General features: G+C 32.0%; 1 non-coding gene across 1 annotated transcript; it reads right to left on the minus strand.

The window, feature by feature from the left end:
• Window positions 1-5,498: 5,498 nt before the first annotated feature.
• Window positions 5,499-5,689, minus strand: LOC126033767 (U2 spliceosomal RNA). Its single transcript, XR_007504497.1, has one exon. It is a non-coding gene; the product is annotated as a U2 spliceosomal RNA (small nuclear RNA).
• Window positions 5,690-5,901: the final 212 nt, after the last annotated feature.

The following is a 5,901-nucleotide window of genomic DNA, read 5'->3' on the forward strand; positions in this document are numbered from 1 at the left end:
TTTTATATGTTCTATGAAAATCAGATTAGTTCAGACTCTAAAATTTTACTCATAATTATTCACATTTATTTTCATTCCTTTTTAACATCCCATTATCATATAAACTCTTTAAAGTCACAGAGCATAGAACTGTTTAAAGTCTTATGTGCTTATTGTGGAATGCCCTTATACCCCTTGTTTAACCTGCCACACATAATAGTTCTTTGATATGCACTTGCTCAATTGGTTGGTTGAAATGTTTAAAATTAAACTAAATTAGTAGGGTGTGGTATACAGGGTAGGAGGAATTTTAAAGATAAATTTTGGGTGGCCTTTATGATCTTTTTTAAATTCTTGCAACCTGTTTTTAATTTTTTCTTCTTAAAAATAATAATTATTTAGCATTCTTATCTTGGGAGTCTGATATTTACATCTCAACCTGAAATATGTGCTCTCAATGTTCATTCTCTTTCTACCTCCTCTCCATATTTATCTAAATAAAAAAATAATAATTCATTTTTGAATTATTGAACAAATTATTTGAACAAAAGTGCAAAAATATTTTGATTTTAATAAAGTTTATACAATTATCTGCGAGACCATATAGAAAACATGGGATATTTTATAGTACTAATTTTTCTGGCTGCATAAACCTTTAATTAAATATCACTATAGCCTATAATACAATCCCAATAGAATTTTTGTTTGTTTGTTTGTTTTGGGCCACACCCAGTGACGCTCAAGGGTTACTCCTGGCTATGTGCTCAGAAATTGCTCCTGGCTTGGGGAACCATATGGAGCACCGGGGGGATAGAACCACAGTTTGTCCTATGTTAGCACTGGCAAGGCAGATGCCTTACCGCTCTGTGCCACTGTGCCAGCCCCCAATATACTTTTAATAAGCATTTTAAACAAAAATCAGAAAGTGTCTTAATATTCCATCTACACTATAATATATACTTAAAAGGCATTTTAGATGTTTGAAATTACTAGTCATACAAAGTTACATATTTGCTATATTCAATTAGTCTAATGATGATTACTACTGGAACCACGTAATGTTTATACAAATTAGTGTTCTAGTAGTATATGCACAACTGGATTGAGATGGGTTTGGAGATGGAAAGGAGTGAGGCTATGGGTATAATTTTTATATTTATTATTGCTTTTAGTATTTTAATTTATTTTAATTTTTGGTGCTCAAGGGAGTACCATAACTCTGTTCTCAGTAATTAAACTTGGCAGTGCTTATGGGTATCTGGAATCTATTAAGTTCAGTTGCATGAAAAAAAAAACACCTTGTCTCCTATACCATATCTCTTGCTCCAGTTTTGAGAATTTGGTTTTTTGGGGGGACCAAACTGTAAGAGCTCAGTAATTACTCCTTGCTTTTGGCTCTTCGCTCAGGGATAATTTCTGATGGTGCTCAGAGGACATATAGTGTACCAGGATCAAACCTTGAGAATGACTGGAGTTGGATAGACTGGTATGCCCGGAACCCAGAGTCTTTCTTATGCCAATAAACTTCTGGGGTGAGGCCTTTTTGTAATCAGGTCAAGGATTTTTTTTTCCATTTTCTCCATTTTTCTGGACCTATGCAAACATTGGCGATTGCCACTATCACACCTTTACTATATTTTTTACTCTTATCCTTTAAGGAAAAAAAATACAACTTGCTGAACTTAAAAACAAATTACTATAGTAGAATGCCTGTCTCGAATACAGGCAGGGGATGGGAAGGGGTGAGGGGATAATGTTGCACTGGTGAAAGGGGGTGTTCTGGTTATGACTGTAACCCAAATATGATCATGTTACTTAAATAAAAAATATATTTAATAAAAAAATACTAGAACAACTACAAGCAAGGCAAAAACCCTACCCTTGTACTATCAAGATCAAGATATCTTTTAAGGAAGTAGATGTCACTTTTTAATTGTGTATTATTAGGAAGAAACGATAGTCTGGCTATTAAGAATAGTTTGAGAATTTTTCACAACTAGAAGATATGAAAATTAAAGTAGAATTATACTAACAGGATTAAAAAACAATAATCACAGTAGTTCTTAAGGAAGGAGTGTACTTAATTGTTATTATTTTATATTTTAATTACACTGCATAATTATCTCTCTCTTGTTCTACCATGGTTTCAAAGTTGACTGGTGATTTTTTAATAATGTGCAAATATTTTAAATTCATGCAATTATTGAGAGATTCTAAGTACCAGATTCTTAAGTTAATTTTATTTCTTAATGAACATTATTCTATTATTAACTTTTTCAGTTTTTAAATTGTAAACTAGTACTAGATAATGAGAATCTTTTCCTGCATTCATCACTTATTTATACAACAAAAAATAAATCATTATTAAGTTTATTCTCTGCAAGACAGTATTTTTTGTCCAGTTGGTCAAATAAAAACAACAAACAATAAAGAATACCAGGCATACTTTATCTGCAATACTAAAATTTTTTTCTTCAGTTACAAATGCCTAGATTTGAAAGATAATCTATTGTTCATTCTTGGAATATAAATTTCAATGTATACCAAAAATTACTCAGAATAACTTAAATTTAGTTTGCTATTTACTTACTTTTTATTGTAAGGGAAATATTTTTGGACAATAATACTCTCATATAAAAATGGTTTAGTTTTATTTTCTAATGTAAAATAGGGAAGCTGCTTTGAATCTAGAAGGAAAAAATAATGTTTTTTATCAAAATTGACTCATTAAGAAGTTCTTGAACTCAACATTAACCATAAAATTTAGTAAATCATGATTAAATTTAATACCTGGATATCTAAAACTAAGCCATATGTACTTAAGCATAGAATCTGTTGGATTAGTCTAGTTTGTCCCTTAAAAGTTTCTACAAAAGAAGGGACTGGAGCAATGGCACAAGCAGTAAGGCATCTGCCTTGCCCGCACTAGCCTAGGACCGACTGTGGTTCAATCCCCTGGCATCTTATATAGTCAAAAAAAGAAACAAAAGTTTCTACAAAAGAAGTAAAAAAAGAAATATATCAGCAGGATCAAAAGTATTAGAGGTAAATGACCCTAATTAAATTTTCCTATTGATATCAAGATCTATTACAATCTGACTAAAATACCAGGAATAAATAAATTTTACAAGATCCATAAATCTACTCTATAAATTATTAATCACTGATTAGAATATATAGATTAATAGGTATATATATTCTTATAATAACCCAACTAAACAACTTAAATAAACATCAGACTTAGTAGAATTATTAATTCCTTTGATCAATAATCCTGCTTCAATAGATTAAATTCAGAAGGGACCATGGCAAACTAAAGTAGAAGTTTCACATATGTTACTCCTGTACTATGAAATTAGAGTTTTAAAGACCCAGAAAAAACTAACTTATTTGTGATGACATCTTATGAGAAGTTACTTCGAAACTCACAGCAAAACAATTTTATATATAGGGGCCGGAGCGGTGGCACAGCAATAAGATGTTTTCCTTGCACGCGCTGTCTTAGGATGGACCACAGTTGGACGCCCCCCCCCCCCCAGTCTCCTATAAGGTCCCCTAAGCCAGGAGCTACTTCTGAGCACATAGCCAGGAATAACCCCTGAGTGTCACTAGATGTGGCCCCAAGACAAACTAAAAACAAATATAAATATAAATGCATATATATATATGTACATATATATATATATAACCAGTGTCTCCTCTAAAGAAAATATACTTTTAATAACTTAGGGACATGAAGGTTATTAAAAACATTAACTTCCCAGTACACATTTCCATATTGTTTTATAATCAATGTTATTAAGGTGTTTTAACTGAACATATTTTTGCAAACCAACCATTGAAATAATTTCCTTAAAGATTTTGGCTCTCATCACTGGCTAAACATAGTATCCTTCTAATATTCAATCAGTGAAGTAGATGTTTGTTATAGTCACAGAAATAAAAACTAGAAACAAAAATGAGACTTGGGGGCTAGAGCAATAGCACAGCGGTCGGGTGTTTTCCTTGCATGCGACCAATACAGGACCATCATCTGATGGTTCAAATTATGGGGTCCCATATGGTCTCCTGAGCCTGCCAGGAGTAATTTCTGAATGCAGAGTAACCCCTGAGCATCACTTGGTGTGACCCCCCCAAAAAGAGATCTAGAATAAAAATAATAGAGTCAGGAGAGTCTCGTTTACAGAAGAAACTTTTTCTAAAATAATCACTGAAATCCCAAATTGTGAGGGTGTGTGTTTAAATTATAACATGTTTTGGTTTTGTTTTACAGAAGGTGAAAGTCACACTAAAGAAGGCAATAGGTAATTTAGTGTTCACGTGACTAGAATATCTGGAGATTAACCTTTAAGTACATATAAATATAACTATACATCAAATATTCAACATCAGTCTCTATTACTTTAATGTTTTTCTGCACTTTTCTGAGATAAATTCACTGTTTACTAAGGTCTAGTTATTTATGTATTTATTCAAATCTGAAAAAGTTGGAGATGTCATTGGTGTCTTGCTAGAATCCCATGGCTCTCATCATTCCCACACATGCCAGTGACTTCTTATGGCAATTATGTGAAATCTCAAAACTTTAGGACTTTCTTTGTTATTAGAGTAAGTAAAGACTGGAAATCTAGAAGAGTTAGTATCCCCTAAAGCAATTCTCAAAATTGGAATATATTCAACTACATCACCCAGATGTTTGCATTCGAATTGAGAAACAGTTTTTCCAGATAGTTATCTTCTCATTAGCATCCTCAACTGGCTTCTTTTCCTTTTTTCATCCCTTTCTTACTCTCCTACCAAAGCATCTGTGAGTCATCTATTAAACGATGTTCTGTCAAATCTTTACCCTTAGAGTCTGCTCCAGGGAAATCCAGCCTAATATAATCAAACTCAAAGGAAATATTTTTTTTCTCTAGACAATAGAGAAAGATGTTAGGATTAGAAATGGTGGTTGTTCCAAAAGATTTCATTCAAGGTCATATTCTTTTTATCATTCTTTTATACTTGGAAAAGAATAAATGTCCATCTTTCTAATATAATGTTCTTTACCAAAATGATAATATATGTGAAAAAATATAATGCGATTTTGCCACAAAAATGTATTATGTCATATTACTGAAAAGTTTGTGAAAGGATCATGATAAAGAATATGTATGACTTTCCAGTGACGTCAACTAAATTATTGTTTAAGGTTTTATAGCATTAACAATGTTTAGAGTAATAGTCTGAATTTCATTAATCCCATAAACTGTTATAACCAATTTTAAATTATTATTTTGATGTAGGAGGTTTGACATTTACTTATGTTCCTTCTAAAGTTCCTTCTACAGTTTATATATTATACAGTTATATGTTATCTAGACTATATAGTTATGGTGAATAAAAGTACCTTGAGACTGATTAGAAATAGAAATTCAATTAAATTCTATTTTCAAAAAACTTTAATAAGATTTTAAAGAAAATTGTTCACAATATTTTATGAATTTTGGTAGTCACAACTCATGATTTTTTTTATTCCCCCAGGGTGCACCATTCCTGGAGGTACTGCAATACCAGGTTGATGCGTGGAATGGACAGAGCAAGCTCCTATTCCAGTACCTAGTGCCAAAAATTTATTTAATATATTGTCATCGGATAGACGACGTATCAGATATTAAACTGATAAGAACAGATACTATGTATGATCTTAGCCAAAAGGCCGAGAAGCGATACAACTCATGATTCTTAAACTTACTCTGACTCTTACAAAATCACTCCAGAAATGGTGTAGAGGAATCTTCGCTGTACTGGGGATCAAGCCAAGGTCTAACCATATACAATGCACGTAAGCTACTCAATGTACAACTGCCTGTTTTTTTTTTTTGAAAATATTTTTTCAAAAATAGCAAAGACACTAGATAACCTTATAAATAAACCACATTT

Source organism: Suncus etruscus, chromosome 1 (genome assembly GCF_024139225.1).
Source record: "Suncus etruscus isolate mSunEtr1 chromosome 1, mSunEtr1.pri.cur, whole genome shotgun sequence".
NCBI lineage: Eukaryota > Metazoa > Chordata > Mammalia > Eulipotyphla > Soricidae > Suncus > Suncus etruscus.